Raw genomic sequence first — 13,882 nt, 5'->3', positions numbered from 1 at the left:
TTCAAACTTTCACAACCTGGTAATTAGGGGGTGTGGCCACAGAAAGGGGCGTGCTCAAAATGTCGCTGTTCTACGTGCGAAAAAAATTTTTGTCCATCTTTTTACTTCCAAAATGTTGGGAGGTGTGCGAAAACTGTTTATCAATGCACTAGTGGAAGGGCGTCCAAACTTTTGCATATGCCTCAATTATTATTCTTGTGGGGGTAGGTAGGGGGAAGGGAAGAGGAGGAGTTTAATCAGCTGCAATACTACAGCTCTCAGGATCCTCGTTAATTGCTAATTGGAGTCAGTGCGCGGTGTAAGAAACCCTTGCAGGGACAGCAGCTGCCGGAGTGTGAAGAGGCTCAGACGAATATCCTGCAGCCCAGTCTATTCAGTAGTCCCGCATCGTGGCGCTTCTCGCAGTCAGCCAGCAGGTGGCAGCAGAGCGGACGGTTCCTAGGGGCTTCCCTCTCAGTTGACAGCGCACTTCCCAAATAAAACAAGAAGTGAAGCGCTCGTGGGACGGAGTTGCTTGGAGAGACGTTTCCTCCTTTCACACAACGTGGAGTTGCCAGGGAACCGGCTAGCGCTTAATTCTCGTATCTTCTGGCTTTCGAGAGATTTAACACGACTTTTTTTTTTCTTTTTTTATGCGTTTGGGTTTGCTTTGGCTGCTATCTGTTTATCAATGGACTGAGTTAGAGAAACGGAGTGCGAGCTGTTGGCTCCAGTGAGCTCCCCCTCCTCCTTCTCCTCCTCCCCCCCCTCCCGCACAACAGGTAAGTACTGGGCTCCCAGTGCAGCAGCCTTCGGGTCTGCTAAGTGTCTGTGGGAAGTACTAGTACTAGTATAGTAAGGCTTGCACCTGTGTGATGCGTGGGAAATACACTGGCTGCAAGGTGTACATGTGCTCACTGCACAGCATAGAGAGGCTGCAAATACTTTGTTGTAGGCATGGGGCAGGGTGCATAGGAATTCTCTGCTATTTGAATATAAATGCATCATTTCTCAGCACCTGCACTCTGCCAATTTATAGTGTGGCCCCTTTGGATCATTAGGACCTGCAGTGTGTGCAGCAGCAGCCTGTCCTCCTCTATTGCTTTGCATTGTTACCTGATGCTGCTGCCCCCAGCCAGACACATGATGCAGGTGATAGTGAGCTGGAGTTGCCTAAGGGAAAACATTCTGTGATAAATCTTTATATTAAAAAGCTGTGCAGGGCCTTCTCTTCTTTGCACCAAACAATTTCCAATTCATCCAGCAGCTAAACTGTTAATCAGGGAGGGGAAGGAGCTTGAACCTGAATGATGTCAGTCCAGTACAGAATTCTGTATATGAATGTGTCTAGCCACATGGGGAATGGACATACTTGTTTGTTTTTTGCTGGTTTTAAAAGGGATTTGGGTTACCCACAGTGTGTGTATAAGCACCCGAGGAAGGATCTCTAGATCCAGTGTCGGACTGGGGTGCCAGGGGCCCACCAGAAAACCTTAGACTGTTTGGCCTACTTTCCAAATTACTATTCCTCCTCTTCTAATATCTACTCACTATATTCTTCCATTATTATGGATTTTTTCCCATAAAAAAATAGGGAATGGCCAGGAAATTGGCCAAATGGTTAGATGCAAAAGGGCCCACTAACACCTGGGCCCATCGGGAGTTTTCCTGGTATCCCAGTGGTCCAGTCCGACACTGTCTAGATCCAAAACATGTCGTATATTTCTGAATAAAGTGATTACTGAAATTGGTTCCCCAGAGTGATATCTACGACCAGTACAGAATTCAACATTTTGTTCTCCTGCTATATGTATGATTGTTTGCTTTTTGTTTGTACGCCTGGTGAATTGCAGGGACACCTATTTATAATGGTTATTGATCCAGGGGAGATGCTGCCAGTGTACTAGAGCAGTGCTGAAGGGCAGCAAGGAAGATTCACTTCTGATGTTTACATTACAATAAAATAAGTGAACCATGAAGTGGAGAGGAATCCCCTGCTTACATGAGGTTAATGTCTAATGAAACAAACGACATGCATTGCAATCAGAATTAACCTAGGAAACTTGACCTTAATGAACTTCTGTAGTGCTGTTTAGTGTCTTTTATCTTGGGAAATACACCACATCCAGCTCCAGTACAATTCCAATACCCAACTGTATGTCATCCATTTCTGCCTCTTTCGGTTGCCTCTGGACCCTACAAGTCCTGTGATTATTGCGACCGACAAATCGCTTTGTAGCTGCAGCCGCTGTCCAGCACATTTAGATCTCGTCACTCCGCTGTTTTCTTGCCACCACATGTGGCGTTAGTCTGTTTATATCTCATTTATGGCTAGCTGCTATTTTTGGACACTTGCTGCATGTTGTTATTTTACAAGCTCATCATAAAAAATTACCTGTTTGTATATTTCCCCCGATCTGATTTTGCTTTGATTGATAGTAAGCTACGAAAAGTGATTGCACAGCAGGAAATCTGTTGAAAGTTGCAACTTCCTCTGTGTGATTTAGCCAGTCATGCCACTTTCTTTCCAGCACAGAATGAATGTAGCCCTAATGGCCAGTTAAAAGCGTGCACTGAAATGTGTATGTATATATTTATGGGTGTGTGCAGAGCTTTGAATGCAACGTAACCTCTTAACCTCCCAGACTCATTAGTAAAATAATCTTATCCTAAATTCTTTATCAGTTTTTGCCTAGGATATATGAGTCCTACATATCAACCTACACAGCTAAAGGCTAGGAGCAGATGGATTACTTTCTCACAACCTTTTAATCCCCCCTCCCCATAAGAAATTTGCCCAGAATGGGCAAGGAAGCACTTGGTTTGTAAATCAGGCAGCCAACTGCATCTCAGGAATGATCTTGTGTTTACTGCTTAATTTGATTTGACAGTGAGCTACATGCCAAGGTGGCTGCTTGCAAGTTTTTGCAGGGAGTCAGTCACACTGATACTAGCCATACCAGCTAAATTGTCTCAGGCTCACCAGTTGGGCTCCCAAACACACGCACGGAAACATAGATTGATCACAAGGTGAGATCCTTGCCTCAGACAGCAGTAAGTGCCCAGTTACCAAGGGTGGCAAAAAGCTGCTTCTGGTAACATTTTTGCTAGTGCAGCAAGCTCAATAGCTTTGTCTTCACTAGCGATGTTGCCCCCCAACCTACTCTGATGCTAATGTGGGGAGCATTGGGGGCAATTTACCAGTGTGACGGTAACTAAAACTAAACTACAATTTCTGATTCAAAGGTAAGGCTAAGTCTCTAATTGCTGTATTCTACAGCACTAGGGATAGCATTAATTGCACTTATCTCATTCCTTTCTGTTTTGGCTGCAGCTAGCATCATAAAGGAATAATGTCATGGGAAAACATGTTTTTTTCCAAATGCATCAGTTAATAGTGCTGCTCCAGCAGACTTCTGCACTGAAATCCATTTCTCAAAAGAATAAACAGATTTTTTTTTTTAAATCTGACATGAGGCAAGACAATTTCTCGGGTGATTCCAGTCATCTGACTTGGCTCTGATAAAATTCAGTCACTCTTTACTGCTGTGCTACAAGTTGGAGTGATATAACCCCCTCCCTTCTGACCCCCCAGCAGCCCATCAGCAGAACAGTATGAAGGTAACCAGATAGCAGCTCCCATGTAGATATAAGAATAGCTCTGTAGTGCAGGTCTGGCTCTTTCTAAAAGCACATGACCATGCAAAATGACCTGAGATGGCTGCCTACACACCAATATTAAAACTAAAAAAAATTACACTTGTTGGTTCAGGAATTTAATTTTATATGGTAGAGTGAATTATTTCCAGTGTAATTTAGAAATACAAACTACACTATAAAAAATCATGACAGAATCCCTTTAAGATTTTCAGGTGTGGCTTATCAGGGCATTCTGGTAGATATAGTTCATCAACCATTGTGAATTATTCTCCTCTTAGGGCTTGTACATACAAGCGTTTAAAGCGGACCTGTTCCCTACACACAAAAAGCTGTATAGTAAAAGTTTATTTTGCAAATTAAACTAAGAAACCTTTTTTTCATTAAATCATCCATACCTGTTATAAAGGTGTTAAAATTTCTGAGCTGTCAATCAAATATTACCTGGCCCATCTGTATGCCTGGGACATAGAGGTGGGACAGTCAATTGCTTTCACTTTCCATTCAGCAATTCCTAGATGTCAAATGTAAATAATAAATGAAGTGTAGGTTAATTTTCTTTTGCTCGATTATCCTGATAAAAAATAATTTGGAATTATTTCTTAGGTTGATAGGTCCCGTTTAAAACTTCCACGTATTCCGTTTTAAAGCGCTCAAAGCCACAGGGGGAGCGCATGAATGGATCCATACTGTTCCAGGCACATGTAAGCAGGTGGAAAGCAGCATGTTCTGTTTCAGTCCGTTCAACTGCAGGGGAGCGCAGACCCAGAAGCAGTCAGTTCTTCTTTAAGGGCCCATCATTACATTGACTCAAGTAAGCGTTGAACGCAGGGGAAACACAACATGCATCATCATAAGGATGGTCCCTTAAAGAAGAATTGACTGGCTCTGGGCCTGAGGTTGAATGGATTGAAACAACACAGGTGAGCACAGCCCCCTACAATCTGGTTTCTCTTCGTCTAGGCTACAGTCTGTAGATCACTGTGTAAATAAATGATTGTGTGTGTGTGTTAATTTAGATTCCCACATCCTTTAGATTATTCATTTTCTGTTTGTTAACGATCATATTTCCGAGAGGCCTGTCATGCAGCATGTGTAATTGGGAATAGCATGAATAATGAATTAAAAGTGATTATTACATTTTAATCTAAATGTAAAACAATACGTGACTAATATGAAATAACACTTTTGCAGCTTTCTTATCTTCACACACTGAATTATCTGTAGCTCTGGCTTAACTCTAGTGAGTGTGAAGCCAAGTTAATGCCCCATATCACATATCCAAACACTGGTGACTTGCTTTGAAAGAGATCCAGTAGAAGGACAGTGGCACTTACTCCAGTTCACACCAAGGCTCAGATAAAATGAATGGTGGGATCAGAATGTGTAAATAAATGAGGAGTTCATGTATGCATGTGCAGTCATTACTGGATACAATGTTATTCTTCATTGTCCTGTTGAAATACACTGTATAACTTTGTCCCTGTTGTTACAGTTGTTGCTCAGGATAGACCCATGCAGAACGTTAAGATTTATGAGTGTGTAGGGAGAGATCACTCTGTCCTGGAGCAAGACACAGCTGATGTATAGCTGATAAATTGCATGGGGATATAAGAATGGGTACAGGGTTAAACCTTTTTCCTTAAAGGGCCAGTAAAACATGGAAATTGCCATTAACACAGGGAGGCAGATTTGTCAATTTTCTGATTTGAGAGGAAATGCACAAGATTGCAAAAATGTTTTGTTAAATTCTTGAGCATTAGCTTTTTTTCATTAAAAAAAACAAACCAAATGGGATAGAATAGTTTATAGTCACGTTTTCTGCGGAAGAAAAGTTGGAAACAAACAAAAATCACATTGTTACATTCATTCAAGTTGCCAGCTTTTATTGAGTTTTCATACAGTATGCATTCGTGTTTTATTATGCTAACTAACAAAAACAAATACAAGCTGGATTTTGCAAGCTGAATTTGATAAATCTTCCCAATAATATTCGCATAGCTTGTGCTTTTAAATAGTTGGCACCATTTCTAGAAAATAAAGTGTGAAAATTTCTTAGTCATAAAAAGCTATATGATGGAAGTTCTTTGCAAATTAAACATTATTATTTTCATTTAAACATCCATACTTGTTATAAAGGTATTTAAATATTTGAGCTATCAATCATATATTGCCTGTGGCACTTACCATTGAGCACTTCCTAAATGTCACTGAACTCCACACATTCCCTCTTCTCTCCTCACGCTTTTAATTGTGTATGTCACTGCGCATGGGCTTTGGGTCCCCCATTCTGGCATATAAAAATTAAATATATATTGTAACTAAAGTTTATTTTGCTCAATTAACATGATAGAAAATGATTTGGAATTATTTCTTAGTGTGACAAGTTCCCTTTGAAGAGATCTACAATTTGTATTTACAATTGCCTTTGTATTGTTACTGGTCTTAACTCCTCTAATTATTTGTGCAGCTTTTTTTTTTTTTAAAAAAAAAAAATATTTGAACTTGTTTTTGTTACTTGCACAGGCCATGCAGTTGGATTGTTTTGCCTCCAATATGGACTTGTGCAGCTTAGTTGCCATAAAGTACAAGCTACAATTTTATTATTACAGAGAAAAACTTATTTTTTGAAATCTTTTAATCTTTTAGAATTGTTTGCTTAGAAATGGAGTCTATGGAAGGTGGGCTTTGTGTAATTTCTGGCTGATTAGTTTCTGTGTAAGTGATTCCATACCTGTACTATATAATGTAAATCTTTTTCAGCTGTACGTGCTGTGGCAGTCAAGGGGATTTTATTGCTGATGTATTGCCACAAATGTGTGGCGTCAAATGGCCTTCCCTGCCCTTCACTATGGTGAAAGCATCTGTTGCTTATCGGTCCCTACATGTCATCTAATATGAATCTGACCTCACATATAAGCTATTCAACACAAGAACTCCGGTGGTTTATTGTGTCAAGCAGAATATACAATGTTTCCGGGGGCGCCTATTCATCTGGTGGTGATCCCCAGAAACATTTTGTATTCTGCTTGACACAATACACCATTGGGCTTCTTTTTTGAATGGCTTCCATGTGTGGGCTCTGATTCATGCTATGTTACAGAGATCACAGGGGTGTTGATCCCCTTTCAAAGTTGGGCACACTATAGAACAGTTATATCCAACCGGTAGCTTGTGAGCAACATGTTGCTCTCCAATCCCTTGGATGTTGCTCCTGGTGGCCTCAAAGTAGGAGCTTATTTTTGAATTCCAGGCTTGGAGGCAAGTTTTGTATAAAACCCAGGTACAATGCCAAACAGAGCCTCAATGTAGGTTAACAATCCACATAGGGGCTACCAAATGGCCAATCACAGCCCTTATTTGGCACCCCAGGAGCATTTTTAATGCTAGTGTTGCTCCCCAACTCCTTTAACTTCTTAATGTTGCTCACGGGTTCAAAAGGTTGGTGGTCCCTGCTATAGAAGTTAAGGAGAAGTGTTTTCCATTGTTCGTCGTGCCACATCCAAAAGACACTTTGTAGCATGGTATCCTTTCTGCTTTGTTTAGAAAACTAAACTAGCACACTCATGTTTTCTTTCATGCATGTGGCATGGCATATGGTCAGGTGTTCTAATTTGTCCTTGATCAATAGTCAATGTGAGTTTAACCCTTTCCCTGCCAGCCGTTTTGTCCTAGATGCGAACATCTACTGCCAAGCAGTTTTTAGATATTTTGCACTCTTTCACTTTAAGGGCCTTTCCTGGGGTGGTCTTTTAGTTAACCCAGGAAAACAATATATTGTTTTTTTCAGGACAACCTGAACTTTCACAATATGCAAGAATTTTGGTGTAATTCTACTTCTCTAAAAAAATATTGGATTCTAAGTGTCAAATAAAATGAAAAAAATCATGTTGCACGAAGAACAATCACATATATCAGAAACTTCATTCATTTTACGTACGAGAACACAGCTGATTTAGAAAGGTCTATGTCTCCTGAACGCGACAATACCAAATATATATAGTTTTATGGAGATTTCTCACTTGTATAGCTCAAAATCTACAAGCAGTACACAACCAAATTTCCAAAGCAACACTCCCCAAACGGCATACTTTTGATTTCAAGGCCAAACATTCCACTAACAGTAGGTTTACCCAAGAAAACTACCCATTACTAGAAAGAACAGATTCTGGTGAATCAAAAATGGGTAGAAATATCTTTGTACTCCAAACCACCAAGTTGCAATTGTTTCCTAAAGTTATAGTGTTTTATAGAAATTGGTGAATTTTTTGAAAAATGACCTCAAAGCTTCCACTCTACAGCAACATATCTCCCACACATCATTAGGTATCAATGTAAAACACCCCAAATATAAAATCCTGGGTCCACTGAACAGTTTGATGCCCAATATGAATAGATGTACCCAAGCACGTGGCATAGGAGGCCCCAAAAGGAAGACCCCCCGTTTGTTCTGTAATTTCAGATACTGCAAAATCAACACATTTACATCGTTTTGGGGGGCAGCAAAGGTAGAAAACAGTACGTTCACCCCAGAAAACCATATATTTTCGGAAAGTACACATTCCCCTGAATCTAAATTGGGTATGCATGTCTTTGTACTCCAAAGTACCAAGCCGCAAATCATTCCTAAATTTGGTGATTTAGGTGACATTTCCAAAAATCACCTCAAAATATCTACTCTGCAGCATCGTATTACCCACATACTTTTAGGTATCAAGACAAATCACCCCAAATATGAAAGCCTAGGGTCCTCTGAACAGTTTGATGCCCAATATGTATAGGTGTACCCAAGCATGTGGCATATAGGGGCCCTAAAAGGAAGACCCCCATATAGTCTGACATTTCAGGTACTGCAAAATCAACACATTTACATTGTTTTGGGGGGGCAAAAGTAGAAAACAGTAAGTTCACCCCAGAAAACCATATATTTTCGGAAAGTACACATTCCCACGAATTCAAATTGGGTATGCATGTCTTTCTACGCCAAAGTACCAAGCCGCAAATCATTCCTAAATTTGGTGATTTTGGTGACATTTCCAAAAATCACCTCAAAATATCTACCCTGCAGCATCGTATTACCCACATACTTTTAGGTATCAAGAGAAATCACCCCAAATATGAAAGCCTAGGGTCCTCTGAACAGTTTGATGCCCAATATGTATAGGTGTACCCAAGCACGTGGCATACAGGGGCCCCAAAAGGAAGACCCCCATATAGTCTGTCATTTCAGGTACTGCAAAATCAACACATTTACATCGATTTTGGGGGGGCAAAAGTAGAAAACAGTAAGTTCACCCCAGAAAACCATATATTTTCGGAAAGTACACATTCCAACGAATCCAAATTGGGTATGCATGTCTTTCTACGCCAAAGTACCAAGCCGCAAATCATTCCTAAATTTGGTGATTTAGGTGACATTTCCAAAAATCACCTCAAAATATCTACCCTGCAGCATCGTATTACACACATACTTTTAGGTATCAAGACAAATCACCCCAAATATGAAAGCCTAGGGTCCTCTGAACAGTTTGATGCCCAATATGTATAGGTGTACCCAAGCATGTGGCATATAGGGGCCCTAAAATGAAGACCCCCATATAGTCTGTCATTTCAGGTACTGCAAAATCAACACATTTACATCGATTTGGGGGGGGCAAAAGTAGAAAACAGTAAGTTCACCCCAGAAAACCATATATTTTCGGAAAGTACACATTCCAACGAATCCAAATTGGGTATGCATGTCTTTCTACGCCAAAGTACCAAGCCGCAAACCATTCCTAAATTTGGTGCTTTAGGTGACATTTCCAAAAATCACCTCAAAATATCTACCCTGCAGCATCGTATTACCCACATACTTTTAGGTATCAAGACAAATCACCCCAAATATGAAAGCCTAGGGTCCTCTGAACAGTTTGATGCCCGATATGTATAGGTGTACCCAAGCACGTGGCATACAGGGGCCCCAAAAGGAAGACCCCCATATAGTCTGTCATTTCAGGTACTGCAAAATCAACACATTTACATCGATTTGGGGGGGGCAAAAGTAGAAAACAGTAAGTTCACCCCAGAAAACCATATCTTTTCGGAAAGTACACATTCCAACGAATCCAAATTGGGTATGCATGTCTTTCTACGCCAAAGTACCAAGCCGCAAATCATTCCTAAATTTGGTGATTTAGGTGACATTTCCAAAAATCACCTCAAAATATCTACCCTGCAGCATCGTATTACACACATACTTTTAGGTATCAAGACAAATCACCCCAAATATGAAAGCCTAGGGTCCTCTGAACAGTTTGATGCCCAATATGTATAGGTGTACCCAAGCATGTGGCATATAGGGGCCCTAAAATGAAGACCCCCATATAGTCTGTCATTTCAGGTACTGCAAAATCAACACATTTACATCGATTTGGGGGGGGCAAAAGTAGAAAACAGTAAGTTCACCCCAGAAAACCATATATTTTCGGAAAGTACACATTCCAACGAATCCAAATTGGGTATGCATGTCTTTCTACGCCAAAGTACCAAGCCGCAAATCATTCCTAAATTTGGTGATTTAGGTGACATTTCCAAAAATCACCTCAAAATATCTACCCTGCAGCATCGTATTACACACATACTTTTAGGTATCAAGACAAATCACCCCAAATATGAAAGCCTAGGGTCCTCTGAACAGTTTGATGCCCAATATGTATAGGTGTACCCAAGCATGTGGCATATAGGGGCCCTAAAATGAAGACCCCCATATAGTCTGTCATTTCAGGTACTGCAAAATCAACACATTTACATCGATTTGGGGGGGGGCAAAAGTAGAAAACAGTAAGTTCACCCCAGAAAACCATATATTTTCGGAAAGTACACATTCCAACGAATCCAAATTGGGTATGCATGTCTTTCTACGCCAAAGTACCAAGCCGCAAATCATTCCTAAATTTGGTGATTTAGGTGACATTTCCAAAAATCACCTCAAAATATCTACTCTGCAGCATCGTATTACCCACATACTTTTAGGTATCAAGAGAAATCATCCCAAATATGAAAGCCTAGGGTCCTCTGAACAGTTTGATGCCCAATATGTATAGGTGTACCCAAGCACGTGGCATATAGGGGCCCTAAAAGGAAGACCCCCCCTTGTATGTTCTGTCATTTCAGGTACTGCAAAATCAACACATTTACATCGTTTTGGGGGGGGCAAAGGTAGCAAAAAGTAAGTTCACCCCAGAAAACCATATATTTTCGGAAAGTACACATTCCCACGAATCTAAATTGGGTATGCATGTCTTTCTACTACAAAGTACCAAGCCGCAAACCATTCCTAAATTTGGTGATTTTGGGGACATTTCCAAAAATGACTTCAAAATTTCGACCCTGCAGCATCGTATTACCCACATACTTTTAGGTATCAAGACAAATCACCCCAAATATGAAAGCCTGGGGTCCTCTGAACAGTTTGATGCCCAATATGTATAGGTGTACCCAAGCACGTGGCGTATAGGGGCCCCAAAACGAAGACCCCCATATGGTCTGTCATTTCAGGTACTGCAAAATCAACACATTTACATTGTTTTGAGGGGGGCAAATGTAGAAAAAAGTAAGTTCACCCCAGAAAACCATATATTTTCGGAAAGTACACATTCCTACGGATCTAAATTGGGTATGCATGTCTTTGTACTCCAAAGTACCAAGCCGCAAACCATTCCTAAATTTGGTGATTTTGGGGACATTTCCAAAAATGACTTCAAAATTTCGACCCTGCAGCATCGTATTACCCACATACTTTTAGGTATCAAGACAAATCACCCCAAATATGAAATCCTGGGGTCCTCTGAACAGTTTGATGCCCAATATGTATAGGTGTACCCAAGCACGTGGCGTATAGGGGCCCCAAAACGAAGACCCCCATATGGTCTGTCATTTCAGGTACTGCAAAATCAACACATTTACATTGTTTTGAGGGGGGCAAATGTAGAAAAAAGTAAGTTCACCCCAGAAAACCATATATTTTCGGAAAGTACACATTCCCACGGATCTAAATTGGGTATGCATGTCTTTGTACTCCAAAGTACCAAGCCGCAAACCATTCCTAAATTTGGTGATTTTGGGGACATTTCCAAAAATGACTTCAAAATTTCGACCCTGCAGCATTGTATTACCCACATACTTTTAGGTATCAAGACAAATCACCCCAAATATGAAAGCCTGGGGTCCTCTGAACAGTTTGATGCCCAATATGTATAGGTGTACCCAAGCACGTGGCGTATAGGGGCCCCAAAACAAAGACCCCCATATGGTCTGTCATTTCAGGTACTGCAAAATCAACACATTTACATTGTTTTGGGGGGGGCAAAGGTAGAAAAAAGTGCGTTCACCCCATAAAACCATATATTTTTGGAAAGTACACATTCCTGCGAATCCAAATTGGGTATGCATGTCTTTGTACTCCAAAGTACCAAGTCGCAAGCCTTTCCTAAATTTGGCGATAAAAGCAACTGTTTTTACATTTCTGAAAATCGCCTAAAAATATTGCAATTGGCCGCATTTATCTCACCCAATTTCTTACATACAATTGTAAAACACCATAAATATTGATGCCAAGGGTCTACTGAACAGTTTGATGCCCAATATGCATAGATATACCAAGGCAGCTGGCATGTGCGGACCCCAAATAAAAATAGTGAATATGAGTTTTCTCCGCTGCCGATTCGCCTTCTGTGAACATAGACCCTTGACTTCATATTATTTGCCTCAAGACCCTCCTAACAGCAATGACCCCCCAAAACCATACATTTTTGGAAAGTACACATTCTGCCGATTCCAACAAAGATAACGACGTCTTTCTACACGAAACTACCAAACTGCAAAGCTTTTCTAAACATATAGGTTTTTACAACATTTCTGAAAATCGCCTAAAAATGTTGCAGTTTGCCGCATTTATCGGACACAATGTTTTACGTACAAAGAAAAATCTCTCTAAATATGGACGTCAGAGGTCTAATAAATAGTTTGATGCCCAATATGTATAGATTTACCAAAGTATGTGTTGTGTATGGACCCCAAATGAAAAACGTAACTATGAATTTTCACGCTAGCCAACTAAGCTGCAGAAAAGAGAACCCTAACTGTACGTTATGTGCCGTAAGACCCCCAAACTGTAAAAAGACCCCCAGAAACCCATATATTTTTGGAAAGCACATATTTTGGCGGATCAAACTAAGTAAAATCTATCTTTCTATACCAAAGCACCAAACAGCAAAACGATACTAAAGATACATAGGGAACAATAATGCAGGGATAAAATTGCAATAAAACCACAAAAATAGCGTAAATCAATGAAATAACAAAATAATTGTTCTGACAGCGTAATTAGTGGCCGAAATCGATTATCCAATAGTCACGCTGCCAAAATAACACGTTTTTAGGCAAAAAAAACAAAAGATAACAGTATAATGAATTCGTAAAAAAAAAAAAAAACACCTGTTTGTGTATACATATTTGTGCACTAATAAAAGTTATCTGAGTGTGCAAATACATGTAAATAAGTGTAAATAAGTGTAAATAACTGTACAAAAGGGACCAAGTGTGCTAAAATTAAAAAAAAAAAATTTAAAAAAATTCCAATCTTTACTAAAATGCATAAATGTACTGTAAGTATGTGTAGGTGCAGGTAAGTGTGTAAAAAAAACGTGCACTTACCGTTTTTGGAGCAGGAGAATCGCTGTCTTCTTTGGAGGAGTCCTGGCAGCGTGTCTGCAGAGTTGCTGCGCAGCAGGAAGTGCGTGGGCGGCTCTGCAGGCAGGAAGAAGGTGAGTTGAGTAGCAGACGCTCCATGCGATGCGTCTGCTACTTTGAAGTCGGATCTGCGACAATCGAGTCGCAGATTCGACTTGACAGCCCCCCAGCCTCGTTGCCTAGGGGGCTGTCTTCTCTCCCCACTCTCTGCGGAGGCGGCAAAAGCCGCCGAAGCAGAGAGAGCGCTCAGCTGCCAAAGAACGTACAATGTACGTTCTTGGCAGCCTGAGCATTTGCCTGCCAGCACGTACGCCGTACGTGCTTGGCAGGCAAAGGGTTAAAAACTTATGTGTCAGTCTTTGCTACACAAGTAAAAAAAAAAAATCTGTGTAAAAGCTGTCTGGTGTCAGGCACTGACCACGTTCATATTACAGGAAAACTATACCCCCAAAATGAATACTTAAGCAACAGAAATAGTTTATATCAAATTGAATGACATATTAAAGAATCTTAA

General features: G+C 40.5%; 1 protein-coding gene across 1 annotated transcript in view; it reads left to right on the top strand.

Annotated features, from left to right (window-relative positions):
- The first annotated feature begins 205 nt into the window (after nucleotides 1-205).
- thsd4.S (thrombospondin type 1 domain containing 4 S homeolog) overlaps nucleotides 206-13,882 on the top strand; it is a 309,110-nt gene continuing 295,433 nt past the window's right edge. The window contains exon 1 of the mRNA XM_018255490.2: nucleotides 206-761. The gene's annotated coding sequence lies outside the window, so the exon portion shown is untranslated. The remainder of the gene's footprint in view (nucleotides 762-13,882) is intronic.

This window comes from Xenopus laevis, chromosome 3S, assembly GCF_017654675.1.
Source record: "Xenopus laevis strain J_2021 chromosome 3S, Xenopus_laevis_v10.1, whole genome shotgun sequence".
NCBI classification, from domain to species: domain Eukaryota; kingdom Metazoa; phylum Chordata; class Amphibia; order Anura; family Pipidae; genus Xenopus; species Xenopus laevis.
Note: the sequence above shows the minus strand (reverse complement) of the source record. Positions and strands in the feature narration are given on the sequence as shown.